This window comes from Dasypus novemcinctus, chromosome 19, assembly GCF_030445035.2.
Source record: "Dasypus novemcinctus isolate mDasNov1 chromosome 19, mDasNov1.1.hap2, whole genome shotgun sequence".
NCBI lineage: Eukaryota > Metazoa > Chordata > Mammalia > Cingulata > Dasypodidae > Dasypus > Dasypus novemcinctus.
This window is the reverse complement of record NC_080691.1, coordinates 40,432,198-40,447,353: the sequence shown is the minus strand read 5'-3', so window position 1 is coordinate 40,447,353 and position 15,156 is coordinate 40,432,198. Positions and strand designations below refer to the sequence as shown.

The 15,156-nt window shown below is 38.4% G+C and overlaps 1 protein-coding gene and 2 pseudogenes across 1 annotated transcript in view; 1 reads left to right on the top strand and 2 right to left on the bottom strand.

Moving 5' to 3' along the window:
- The window catches only part of DRG1 (developmentally regulated GTP binding protein 1), a 50,923-nt gene that overhangs the window by 28,219 nt on the left and 7,548 nt on the right, over positions 1–15,156 (bottom strand). The gene's annotated exons all lie outside the window — the stretch shown is intronic.
- LOC111761165 (U6 spliceosomal RNA) lies at positions 12,856–12,953 on the bottom strand (annotated as a pseudogene).
- Positions 13,701–13,798, top strand: LOC111761168 (U6 spliceosomal RNA; annotated as a pseudogene).

Sequence of the window (15,156 nt, the reverse complement as noted above, 5' to 3'; positions counted from 1 at the left end):
GAAGAACACACAGTGAATGGACACAGAGAGCAGACAACTGGGGGGGGGCGGGGAAGGGGAGAGAAATTAAAAAATTAAAAATTTTAAAAATTTAAAAAAGAAATCATGGAGGCGAGAAGACAATGGTATGATACAATTAGGATATTGAAAAACTGCCAGCTGAGAATTCTTTATCCAGAAAAATTATCCTTCAAATATGAAAGTGAGTATAAAATATTTGCAAAAAGAAACTAAGAGAGTTTGCAAAAAAAGAATCCATTTGCAGGAAACATTAAAGGAAGCCTTAAAACCTGAAAGGAAAAGACAGGAGCAACAGGCTCGGAAGAGAGTATAGAAGAAAGAACAGCAGGAAGGATAACCAAAAGAGTAAAAAAAGACAAACAATATATGAAAACCAACAGATAAAATGGAGGAAGTAAATAGTGAATTTACAGTAATATCAGTGAATGTGAATGGATAAAACTCCCCAATCAAAAGATACAGGCTGAAAGAATGGATAAAAAATAATGAGCCATCTATAAGCCGCTTACAAGAAACTCACCTCAAACTCAGGGATACAAACCAGCAGAAAGTGAAAGGTTGGAAAAAGATATTCCAAGAAATAGTAAACAAGAGAAGAGCAGGAATAGCTATAATAATATCAGACAAAAAAGCTATGAGGATACAGAAGGCCATCATATATTAATAAAAGGGATAATCCACCAGGAAGATATAACAGTCATAAGTATCTATGCACCTAACCAGGATGCCCCAAAATACATGAGACAAATTCTGGGAAAACTGAAGGAAGAAATAGACATCTCTACAATAATCATTGGAGACTTCAACACCCCACTCACATCATTAGATAGAACAACTAGACAGAAGATCAACAAGGAAACAGAGAACCTGAACAATATGATAAATGAGTTAGGCCTAACACATCTAATACAGAACACGACATCCAAACTCAGCAGGTTATACATTCTTCTGAAGTGCCTACGAATCTTTCTCCAGGACAGACCACATGTTAGGGCACCATGCAATAAATATAAAAAGACTGAAATTATACAAAGCACCTCAATAAATATAAAAAGACTGAAATTATACAAAGCACCTTCTCAGACCGTAATGGAATGAAACTGGAAATCAAAAATAGACAGGAAAAAAGTAAATTCACAAATGTGTGGAGGCTGAACAACATACTCATAAATAATCAGTGGTTCAAAGAAGAAATTCCAAGTGAAATCAGTAAATATACTGAGACAAAGGAAAACGAGAATACAACTTATCAAAACTTATGGGATACAGCTAAGACAGTCCTGAAAGGGAAATTCATAGCCCTAAAATGCCTATATTAAAAAAAGAAGAGCTAAAATCAAAGATTTAACTGAACTACTAGAGAAACTAGAAAAAAGAACTGCATATCAATCCCAGAGCAAGTAGAAGAAAATAAATAATTAAGATTAGCACAGAAATAATGAAATTGAGAACAAAAAAAAAAAAAGAGAGAAAATCAACAAAACCAAAAGCTGTTTCTTTGAGATCAATAAAATTGACAAACTCTTAGCTAGACTAACAAAGAAAAAAAGAGAGAAGACGCAAATAAATACAATCAGAAATGAAAGGGGGGAGGTTACAACTGACCCCACAGAAATAAAAAGAATCATAAGAGGATATTATGAGAAGCTGTATGCCAACAAACAAGACAACCTAGATGAAATGGACAAATTCCTAGAAATGCACAACCAATCTACACTGATGCTACAAGAAATACAAGAACTTAACAAACCAATCACATTTAAGGAGATTGAATCCATCATCAAAAATCTCCCAGCAAAGAAAAGTCCAGGACCAGATGGCTTCATAGGTGAATTCTACCAAGTATATTGAAAAGAATTAACACCAATCCTGTTTAAACTCTTCCAAAAAATTGAAAAGGAGGGAAAATTACCCAACACATTTTATGAAGCCAACATCACCCTAATACGAAAGCCAGATAAAAATACTACAAAAAAAGAAAATTAGACAAATCTCTCTAATGAATAAAGATGCAAAAATTCTCAACAAAATGCTAGCAAATCAAATCCAAGAGCATATCAAAAGACTGACACATCACGAACATGTGGGATTTATTCCTGGTATGCAAGGCTGTTTCAACATAAAATCAATCAACGTAATACACACATTAACAAACTGAAGAGAAAAAAAAAACATGATCATCTCAATCACCGCAGAAAAGGCATTTGAGAAAATCCGGCATTCTTTTTTGATAAAAAACACTTCAAAAGATAGAAATAGAGGAAAATTCCTCAATATGATAAGAGGTATATACAAAAAACCCACAGCCAACATCTTACTCAATGGGGAAAGGTTATAAGCTTTCTCTCTAAGATTGTGAATAAGACAAGGATGCCCAGTGTCACCACTGTTATTTAATATAGTACTAGAAGTTCTAGCTAGGGCAATTAGACAAGAAAAAAAAAAATTAAAGGCATCCAAATAAAAAGAAGTAAAACTCTCACTGTTTGTGGATGACATGATCCTGTACTTAGAAAATCCTGAAGTATCCACGACAAAGCTACTTGAGCTATTAAATGAGTTCAGCAAAGTGGCAAGATACAAGATTAACACACAAAAATCAGTAAGGTTTTGTACACGAGTAGTGAACAATCTGAAGAAGAAACCATGGGGAAAATTCTATTTTCAATAGCAACAAAAAGACTCAAATACCTAGGAATTAGCTTAACCAAAGAAGCACAGGACTGATATGCAGAGAACTACAAAACAATGCTAAAAGAAATTAATAGTCTAGAAATAAACGCTGACCTCTACTGCCAACTGATTATATTTTATTTGCATTTCTTTAAATATGCATGAGGCTGTTGAACACAATATTTTTGGCTATTTTTATTTATCTGTGAACATTCAGTCATATGCTCACCTATTTTTTCAGTTGGCTTTTTCTTTTTTAACTAATTTGTGAAAGTAAATGGAATTTTTTTTCCTGTCGTAATTATAGTTGCTGGATGAGGCTTCAAAATTCCACAGTTAAAGCTATCTTTTAACAATACTGAACCAACTACAGGCTCACACCACACTACAGGCTAAAAAACAGTTTATTCCATCAGCATGGCAAAGAGTTTCATTTTATAGATGCTAATCTTTGCTACCTAGCCAAGAAGTCAACTTTTATTGAGTATCTCCAACTGCTTCTAGGTCTCTTTGATTTATTAAAGGAGCAGAGTGCAGTTGTTTTGCATAGCAGGCTGGGATTTTACATGTTAGGTCGCAGGTCAGTGTTTCTGCTTCTCTGGAGGTTCATTTCATATTCTCGCTGGGTAATGAATAGGTAAGCACTGTGTACCTAATGCTGTTCTTATTCCTGCATTACAGCATACAGTTCAGAGGACAGAGGAGAATACTGATGGGGCAATTATAACCAGGTTCAAACAAGGAGCTCTGCAGAGGTATTACAGGTCATAATCATATACTCAAGTTATATGGCAGAATGAATGTATGTTTGGCTGTCTCTGGTCCTTGAGTTTGTAGCCACTTATCTGTTGTTCTATCGAGGCATTTACCTATACCCACTTCTCAACATTAGTGTTCACTGTTCCCAGATAGGGATCCCACCCTCCCCACTGCATGATTTTTGCATTCTCACCTTGGTATCTGCTCAATGTTATTTCCCATACTTGGTATTCCTTCTATTTTCTTTCCTGTCTCTAATTTATAAATATCATTTAAGGTCAAGTTCCAGACCCATGTCTTCCATGTTCCTTTTTTCAAATGCCATCCTTACTTCAGGATTCATTCAACAATTATTCATTCAATAATTATTTACTGAGTAGAGTGCTGATTGTTGGAGACACAGGATTGAACAAGACATATATGATCCTGGCTTTCTCGTTTCTTGAAAGTCTTCAGGAATGCTACAGAGTCTCTCTAGATAGATCTTGGTGGTCCCAAAATTGAATCTGGTTTCCTGTCTTATGAACCAAGAAGTACAGTGATTTCAACTCTGCACTTCAAGTCCAAAGGGAGGATGAAGGAGGAAGAGAAGGAGAAATAAAAAGAGGAGGAGAGCAAGAAGAAGAAAGAAAAAGGAGGTGGGGGAAGATGATGGACAACAATGGAGACAGGGAGAACAAAGGGGGAGGGAGGTGTCAACTGGTTTTTGACAAGTTTACCAGTCTCTTCAACAAATGGTGCTGGGGGGACTTTTGGTCATTCCATAACCAAAAGAATGAAAGGGGGCAGAAAATTTGGCTCAAGCAGTTGAGGACCTGCTTCTCACATGGGAGGTACTAGGTTCAGTTCTCAGAGCCTCCTAAATGCAAAAACATAAGACACAAAGAACAAGCAAACAAACTCAAAAACTAACTCAGGGGAGCTGATGTGGCTTAGTGGTTGAGCGGCAGCTTCCCACATAAAAGGTCCGGAGTTCAATCCCTGGCCCCAGTACCTAAAAAAAAAAAAAAAGTATAAAAGGGAAGTAAATGTGGCTCAAACAACTGAGCACCTGCCTATCACACAGGAAGTCCCAGATTCAGTTTCTGGTGCCTCCTAGAGAAGACAAGCAAGGCAGCTAGCTGAGGCAATAAGATAATGCAATGAGAGACACAAACAGGAAACAGAACGAGAAAGACAACAAAGAGGGGAGCAGAGGTGGCTCTGCCTACTTTAAAAAAAAAAAATTCTCCTGGGGAGCAGTTTTAGCTCAGTGGTTGGAAGTCTGCTTCCCATGCAAAAGGTCCTGGGTTCAATCCCTAGTACCGGCGGCAGACTTGGCCCAGTGGTTAGGGCGTCCGTCTACGACATGGGAGGGCCGCGGTTCAAACCCCTGGCCTCCTTGACCCGCGTGGAGCTGGCCCATGCGCCGTGCTGATGCGCGCAAGGAGTGCCCTGCCACGCAGGGGTATCCCCCGCATAGGGGAGCCCCATGTGCAAGGAGTGTGCCCCGTAAGGGAAGCCGCCCAGCGCGAAAGGAAGTGCAGCCTGCCCAGGAATGGTGCCACACACACACAGAGCTGACACAAGATGATGCAACAAAAAGAAACACCAGATTCCCGTGCCACTGACAACAACAGAAGCAGACAAAGAAGACGCAGGAAATAGACACAGAGAACAGACAACCGGGGTGGGAGGGGGAAGGGGAGAGAAATAAATAAGTAAATCTTTAAGAAAAAAAATCCCTAGTACCTCCTTAAAAAAAAAATTAAAAATTAAAGAGGACCCTATCTCATTTCCTATAAAAGAATGAACTCAAAATGGATCACAGACATAAATTTCAAAGTCAGGACCAAAAACTACCAGAAGAAAGTATAGGAAAACATCTTTAAGATCTTGTGGTAGGTGGGGGTCTCAAATTTTACACCCAAAGCACAAGCAACAAAAGGGAAAAGAACATAAATGGGACCTCCTCAAAAGAAAACACTTCTGCACCTCAAAGGACTTTGTCAAAATGTTGAAAAGGCAGCTGACTCAATGGAATATTTGGAAATCATATCTGGTAAGTTTTTACTGCCCATGATATATAAAGAGATGCCACAACTCAACAACAGAAAGACAACCCGATTAAAAAATGGGCAAAAGACATTAATAAACATTTTTCCAAAGAAGAAATATAAACAGAGAAAATACACATGAAAAAATGTTCAACTTCACTAGCGATTAGGAAAAAACAAATCAAAAATACAATGGGGTATCATTTCACAACCATTTAATGGTCATCATTAAATAGAAAACTTTTAAGTGTTGAGGAGGATACTGAAAAACAGGAATGCTTATTCACTGTTGGTGGGAATGCAGAATTGTACAGCCACTGTAGAAGACCATACGGCAATTCTTAAAGAAGTTGAATGTAGATTTGCCACATAACCCTGCAATACCATTGCAAGGTATATACCCAGAACTGAAAACAGTGACACAGACAGACATCGGCACCCAATGTTCACAGCAGTGTTATTCATGGTTTCCAAAAGATGGAAACAACCCAGGGGACGACCACCAACTAATTAATGGATAAACTAATTTTTTTTTATTTTTTTATTCATTTTTAAAAACTATTACATTAAAAAAATATGAGGTCCCATTCAACCCCACCACCCCCACCCCACCACTCCCGATAAACTAATTATGATGTATATATACATGATGGAACATTATGCAGCTGTAAGAAAAAATGAAGTTGTATAATGTATGAAAACATGGGTGAACCTGGAGGACATTATGTTAAATGAAGCAAGTCAGAAACAAAAGGACAAATACTATACGACTATTATGAACTAAATATATTGTGTCAAACTCATGGAATTAATAACTAGAATATAGGTCACCAGAAAACAGAATGAGGTTGGAGAATGAAAAGCTGATGATTAATCTGTGCAGAACTGGTAACAAGGTTGCTTGTTAATCTTTGGAAATGAAAAGAAAAGGTGAAAGCACATTATAGTGTTTGTAACTAGCAGTGTTATTATAGGAATATGACAGTGGTTGAGAGGGAAAGTCTAAGGTCATGCATATTACCAGAAGGAAAGCTAAAAAATGTAACATGGGACTGTAAAGCAAAGTGAAACCTCATGTGAAATATGAGTATGGATAATATTATGACTTTTTTCTTTGAAAGAGAACAAATGTATGTTAATGTTACAAGATGTTAATATCAGGCAAAACAAACGAACAAAAAAAAACCATTATGCCAAATGAAAGAAACCAGACACAAAGTACTATATATTGTATGATTCCATTTATATAAAATGTAAATATAAACCAATTTATAAAGACAGAATTAAATTAGTGGTTATGTAGGACTGAGGAAAGACAGAGGGATTGAGAGGTGACAAGGGGTGTGCTTTTTTCTTTTTGGAATAATGAAATTGTTCTAAAATTTTCTGTGGGGATTATGCACAATACTGTGGTATAGTAAAAACCTCTGATTATACACTTCGGATGGATTGTATGGTATGCAAATAAAACAGTTTTAAAAATATATATAAAGGGAAGCAGATGGGGCTCAAGCGACTGGGCTCCTGTCTACCGTATGGGAGGTCCAAGGTTTGATTCCCAGGGCCTCCTGGTGAAGGTAAGCTGCCCCGCACAGCAAGCTGGCCTGAGTGGAGTGCTGTCCCATGCAGGAGTTCTGGCCCATGCAGCAAGATGACACAACAAAAAGAGACATAGAGGAGAGACAATAAGAGACACCAGAGGGAAACAGATGTGGCTTAACCAACTGGGCTCCCATCTATATAGGAGGTCCAGGGTTCGATGCCTACGGCCTCCTGGTGAGGGCAAGCTGGCCCACGCAGGGTGCCAGCCCATGCAGGAAAGCCACCACATGCAGGAGTGCCAGCTGACATGAAGAGCAGGCACAGCAAGATAATGTAACAAGAGATGCAGAGGAGAAAAAATAAGACATAGAAACAGGGAGTTGAGGTGGTGCAAGAGAGTAATAGCCTCTCTTCCACTCTGGAAGGTCCCAGGATTGGTTCCCAGAGCTGCCCAGTGAAAATACAAGCAGACATAGAAGAACACAGAGTAAATGGACACAGGAGACAACGAGGGAAAGGAGGGAGGGGGTCTCAAAAAAAAAAAAAAAAAAGACAGCAGACCAGGGTGCTGAGGTGGCTGAGATTGAACACCTCTCTCCCTTCCAGAAGGTCCCAGGATCAGTTCCCAGTGCCACCTAAAGAGAATACAAGCCAACACAGAAGAACACACAGCAAATGGACACAGATAGCAGACAATGGGAGGGAATAAATAAGTAAATCTTTTAAAATATATAAATATATATATAAATACAAGTAAACTAGAAAAAGAAATAGAATAGCAGCTATATAACGGCAGGAGCATAGAAAGATTGAGAAGTGATGAGCTTTTATTTGTCTGGGGTTTTTAAATTATTATTGGAGTAATGAAAATGCTCTAATAATGACTGAATTGGTCAATGCACAACTGTGATTATACCAAATACCATTGACTGTACACTTTGGATGGATTTTTTGCTTTATTAATATGTATCAATAAAACTTATTTGTTTAAAAAAATTGCAAAAGAAACCAAAGAAACCCTAAATAAATGGAAGGATATTCCATGTTCATGGATTAGAAGAGTAAATATCATTAAGATGTCAATTCCACTGATTTACAGATTCAACACAATCCCCCAAAAAAATTCTAATAGCCTTTTTTGCACAATTGGAAAAGCCAATTATCAAATTTATCTGGAAGGGGAAAGTACCTCAAATAGCCAAAAATATCTTTTAAAAAGAAGAACGAAGTTGAGGACACTCACTTCCCAATTTTAAAGTATATTACTTAGTGTATTAGTCAGCCAAAGGAGTGCTGATGCAAAATACCAGAAGTTTGTTGGCTTTTATAAAAGTTATTTATTTGGGGTAGGAGTTTACAGATACCAGGCCATAAAGCATAAGTTACTTCCCTCACCAAAGTCTGTTGCCACATGGTGGAGCAAGATGGCTGTTGACGTCTGCCAGGGTTCAGGCTTCCTGGGTTCCTCTCTTCCCAGGGTTCATTTCTTTCCAGGCTCAGGTCCTCCACAAGATCAGCAGCAGACTATGAGGCTCTCTAGGCTTTGACTCTCTCTATAAGGTCAGTTGTAAACTCTCAGGTAAACGGCTCTGTCTCTCTCCCTGGTGTTTCTGCTGTGTCTAAGGAGCCATGTCTATTTTTCTGTGTTCATCTCCTTTCTTCCTGGGGCTTGCTTCTCTTTCCTGTGTGCTTACTTCCCAGGGTTCCAGCTTAAGACTTCAGCATCAAACTCCAACATCAAAACCCTTCCAACTCTGTCCTTTGCCATGCCTTTTATCTGTGAGTCCCTACCTACCATGAAGTGGGAACTCAACACCCTATTGATGTGGCCCAGTCAAAGCCCTAATCATAATTTAATCACACCCAGGTACAGACCAGTTCACAAACATAATTCAATATAATTTTTGGAATTCATAATTATATCAAACTGCTACACTTAATGACAGAGGTAAAAATATCATGGCACTGGCATAAAATAAATAGATTGACCAATGGAAACAAATTGAAAGTTCAGAAATAGATCCTTATATACATCATCAAGTGATTTCTGACAAGGTTGTCAAACCCACCCAGCTGGGTCAGAACAGTCTTTTCAACAAATGGTGCTAGGAGAATTGGATATCCACATCCAAAATAAAGAACCCTATCCCACACTTTATGCAAAAATTAACTCAAAATGGATCAAGGATCTAAATATAAACGGTAGAACCATAAAACTCCTAGAAGAAAATGTAGGCAAAGAACTTCAAGATCTTGTGGTAGGTGGTGTTTTTTTTAAACCTTATACCCAAAGTACAAGCAATGACAGAAAAAGTAGATCAATGGGACTTCCTCAACATTACACACGTTTCTGTTTCAAATGACTTTGTTAAGGTGAAAAGGCAGCCTATTCAATGGGAGAAAATTTTTGGAAACCACCTACCTGATAAGGGTTTGATTTCCATGTTATTTAAAGAGATCACACAATTCCATAATAAAAAGACAAACAACGTTATTTCAAAAAATGGGCAAAAAAAAAAAAAAGGGCCAAAGTCTTGAACAGACATTATTCCAAAGAGAAAATACGAATGGCCAAGAGCATATGAAAAGATAATCAACATCACAAGCTATTAGGCAAATGCAGATCAAAACTACAATGAGGCTCAAGTGATAGAGCTTCCAGCTACTATACGGGAGGACCTGGGTTCGATCCCTGGGGCCTCCTTGTGAAAAAGAAGAAGAGAGAGCATGCCCACATGATGAGCCAGTGCCTGTGCGAGTGCCCATGTGGTGAGCCAGTGCCCATGCAAGTGAGTGACACAGCGAGATGATGATGCATCAAGAGAGACAAGGGGGGAAGCGGACATGGCTCAACAAATACAGCATCTACCTACCACATGGAGGATCCAGGGTTCGATCCCCAGGGTCTCCTGACCGGTGTGGTGAGCTGGCCCATGCACAGTGCTGATGTGCGCAAGGAGTGCCGTGCCACACAGGGGCACACCCGAGTAAGGGTGCCCCATGCACAAGGAACGTACCCCTCAAGGACAGCCTGCCCCATGTGAAAAAAAAAAAAGCGCAGCCTGCCCAGGAGTGGCGCCACATACACGGAGAGCTGATGCAGCAAGATGACGCAACAACAAAAAAGAGACACAGCTCCCCATGCAGCAGGGTAATGCAAGCGGAAGCAAAACAACACACAGCGAATGGACACAGACAGCAGACAACCGGGGTGGGATGGGGTGGCGGAGAACTAAATAAAATAAATCTTAAAAAAAAAAAAAAGCCAAGGGGAGAGTCAAGGTGAAGCACAGCAGAAACCAGGAGGTGGAGCAATTGACAGGGAATCTCTCTCCACATAAGAGGTCTGCAGGATTGTATCCCAGTGAATCCTAGAGGATAGAAAATGCGAAGAGAAAACAACACAGACAGGAAAAACAGTAGGGCAGGAGAAGGGGGGGGGAATAAATCTTAAAAAAAAAAACTACAATGAAAAGAAAAGCGAAGAAACTACAATGATATATCACTTCATACCTTACAGAATGACCATTAATTAAAAAAGAGAAAACTACAAGTGCTGGAGAAGATGTGGAAAAATAGGAACACTCCTTCGCTGTTGGTGGGAATGTGAAATGGTGCTGCTTCTGCGGAAGACTGTTTGGCATTTTCTCAGGAAGCTAGAACTGCCCTGTGATCCAATAACCCCATTACTAGGAATTTAATCAGAAGAACTGAAAGCAAGGATGCAAAACGATATTTGCATACCAATGTTCATAGCGGCATTATTCACAATTGTTAACAGATGGAAACAAACTAAGTGCCCATCAAATGATTAATGGATAAACAAAATACAGTATATACATACAATGGAATATTTTTCAGCTGTAAGAGGAAATGAACCTGGGATGCATATGACAACATGGATGATACCTTGAATATATTATGTTAAGTGAAATAAGCCAGAGCCAAAAGTACAAATACTGTATGATCTCATTGATATGAGCTAAATACTATGAGTAAACTTACAGAGTATAGGTTAATAGGAAACAGAATGTGGGGTGAGAAGGGGGAGCTGATGCTGAATGAATGTAAAATGTTTAATAAGGTTAACTGTAAATATGTGGAAATGAATAGAGTTATTGGTAACATAACTAACAAGTGCTGATTTACAGATGTGACTGTGGTCAAAAGGGGTAGTCTAAAGAGATTAATGTTAACTAAAAGACAGATAATCTAGGGACTGTATAACTTAGTGATTTCAGTGGTAGATGAGGATTGTGATTAATAATATAAATACAAGACTGTTCTGTATTACAGGGTGTTAAGAATATGGTGATACATGAGGAAAATACAAGTAATGTAACTTATAGACTATAGTTAACAGTAATATTGTAATACTTTTGCAGCAAAGGCAAAGAAGGTACTATACCAATGCTAAAGGTCAAAAAAATATGGGATTTAGTTTTATGTGAATATGATCAATCTTTTTTTTCATTTTCTTCATTAACAAAAAGACCTTAGTCATGTCATTTAACCAATCTGTTCTCATTTATTCCTCTTTCTGAACACCAGAGAAACAACTAAGTTTATTTTTAGGATTAAGTAAAGGTACCTGGACAGGATTTTTCAAAGTAATGCTTCCATAATTTGTTAAGCTGCCTTTTGTCTGTTATTTTATTTTTTGAAGTTGAAATAAGTTAAAAAAAAAAAAAAGTTATAAGCATTACCATATACCTGGCAATTCATATATACCCAAGGGAAAATCTTAGGTATATACAAAAGGAAATTAAAAACAGAGACTCAGATATTTGTAGACCAATGTTCAGAAGAACATTATTCACAATAGCCAGAAGGTGAAAGCAATCCAAGTGTCCATTCACAGATGATGGATAAACAAAATGTGGGATATCTACACAATGGAATATTATTAAGCCATAAAAAAAGAAATGAAGTTCTGATATATGCTACAATATATATCAGACATCATGTTGAGTGGAATAAGCCAGACATAAAAGGACAAATAGTACATGATTTCACTTATATGAAATTCCTAGAATAAATAAAGACATAAGGGACAGAAAGTACATTTACAAATTACCAGGGGCTGGTAAGAAACAGGGAATTGGGGAGTACTGCTTAATGGGTACAGAGTTTCTGTTTGGGGTGATGAAAAAGTGAAGTGATTGATTTCACAACTGAAGAACGGAAAAATACATTAGCATGAAACAACTTATGGTGCCAGAAAGTTTAAAAAAAAAAAAAGTGCTCAAAAATGAAGGCACTTATGGAAAGAACACAAGAGCCAATCCAAAGGACTTCCAAATGGCCAAAGCTAGAATAATCTGAGGAATAAAATAATGGTGTACTGGACCATAATGCATAAAATAAATATCCATGAGTCCACACTAATAAAAATTGTTGAATAAATAAATAAATGAGGGAGAAGGGACAGCTCTTCCTTAGAGTAGAATTTCAATTAATAAATATAGTAGGAAAGAGCAAATTAGACAAGACCCACAGTAATTAATTGTTGCAGACAAGATCCATAAATGGAAGCTAAAAAGTGGGCAAAAGTTTAAGGAGAAATAGAATTTGCATAATCTATGCATAAATATCCCCCCATGATATTTATTAACTACAAAAAGAAAAATAACTTTACAATGGAAAAACCCGGAAGACACCACCTTACCCAAATGATCAAGGCCAACATTACCAGTAATAAAATATATCAACATCACAAACCCTGTGATATGATATGATGCATCGGGAAGAACACATCATCTCTGCCAAATATGCAAAACATCATCTTGTCAAATATGTATAACAATTCAGTCTAATCAAGGGTAAACATCAGACAGACACCAGACAGACCCAAATTTACACAGGGGCCATGCTAATCTTCTCTCTATTGTTCCATTTTTAGTACATGTGCTGCTGAAGCAAGCATAGACAGACCCAAATTAAGGAACATTCTACAAAGTAACTGATTAACATTCTTCAAAAGTGTCAGCTTATGAAAGACAAGATTGAAGAACTTTACAGACAGCAGGAGACTTAGGAGAAATAACAACTAAATGCAATATGGAATCATTCTGGATAGAGTCCTGGAATAGAAAATAAACACTATGGGAAAAATTGGAAAAAATTAAAATAAGGCCTGTAGTTTAGTGAATATTACTACACTAACATTAATTCCTATCCCTGATAATTATTCTATGGTTATGGAAGACAACAGAGAAAGCAAGGTGAGGGATATAAGAGAACTCTTTGTACTATTTTTGCAATTTTTCTACAGGTCTAAAATTAGTTAATACAAAATGGGAGAAAAGGGCTACACAAGGAAATTAAGTTTATCATCATGAATCTCAATAAGGAAAGAAGTAGCCAAAAAAAAAAGAAGACATTTATGTATTATACATAGTCTTAAAACTCTTAGAAATGCAAAGTAATCTATAGTGACAGAAAACAGATCAGTGGGAAGCAGATGTGGCTCAACCAGTTGGGCACCTACCTACCACGTGGGAGGTCCTGGTTCAGGTCCTGGTGCCTCCTAAAGAAAACAAGCAGATGCCAGCACCCACCACAACAAGAGCTAGACACCACATCTCACAACAACTAGCAGACACCTGAATGAGCAGGTGCTACAATACAAGCCAGCAGATGCCACAGCCCACAGGGAGTACATGTGGCTTGCTTCAACAGCACATGTACTAAAAATGGAACAACAGAGAGAAGATTAGCATGGCCCCTGTGTAAATCTGGGTCTGTTAGACATTCACCTCCTGTGTGGGAGGTCCCAGGTTCAGTTCCCAGTACCTCCTGGAAAAAGCAAGCAAACAATGAGCAGACAGATAAGAGAACCAACTGGGAGTGGGGGGGAAATAAATTGAAAAAAATAGAGTAAAAATAAAATAAATCTTTAAAAAAAAGCAAATCAGTGATTGTTTGGGGGAGGCAGAGAGGAACAAGAGGGATAGAACATGAGGAATATGTGAGGTATATGTTCATGACCTTGATTATGGTGATGGTTTCACCGGTGTATACATACGTCCATGCTTATCAAATTGTACGCTTTAAACATGTGCAGTATATTGTATATGAATTATATCTCAATAAAGATATTTTACAAAACAAAAAGTTCATCACCAGTTGTTTCTAGAATTAACTCTAAAACTTTAAAAAATAAAAAATAACAATAGAATTAACTCTAGTTTGTTTCTTTAGCCTTCCTCATATTCCTGTAAAGTTACCTCTACTACTCAATAAAAATCTTTCTGCTAAAACAAATTTTTTAAAGTATGACATCAGCAAAAGGCTCTATTACATACTGAATCTAAATGATGTTATCAAGAACTCAAAAGGAAAATCCATCTGGATAATCTAAAATTCTTAAATCTGGAATACAACTTTAAAAGTCAAATAAACAACCATCTAAAATAGAGACTATAGGCAGTGGACTTGGCCCAGTGGTTAGTGCATCCGTCTACCACATGGGAGATCTGCAGTTCAAACCCCAGGCCTCCTTGACGCATGTGGAGATGGCCCATGTGCAGTGCTGATGCGCGCAAGGGGTGCCCTGCCACGCAGGGGTGTCCCCGTGTAGGGGAGCCCCACGCCCAAGGAGTGCGCCCCATAAGGAGAGCCGCCTAGAGCGAAAAAAAGTACAGCCTGCCTGAGAATGGCGCCGCCCACACAGAGAAATGACACAAGATGACGCAGCAAAAAGAAAGACAGATTCCCGTGCCACTGACAACAACAGAAGCAGACAAAGAAGATGCAGCAAATAGACACAGAGAACAGACAACTGGGGTAGGAGGGAAGAGGAGAGAAATAAATAAATAAATAAACATTTAAAAATAAAATAAAATAGAGACTATTGGAAGCGGACTTGGCCCAATGGACAGGGTGTCCGCCTATCACACGGGAGGTCCGTAGTTCAAAACCCCGGGCCTCCTTGACCCATGTGGAGCTGGCCCACGGGCAGGGCTGATATGTGCAAGGAGTGCCGTGCCACACATGGGTGTCCCCCACGTAGGGGAGCCCCACGCACAAGGAGTGCGCCCCGTAAGGAGAGCCGCCCAGCACGAAAGAAAAGTGCAGCCTGCCCTAGAATGGCGCCACACACACGGAGAGCTGGCACAAGATG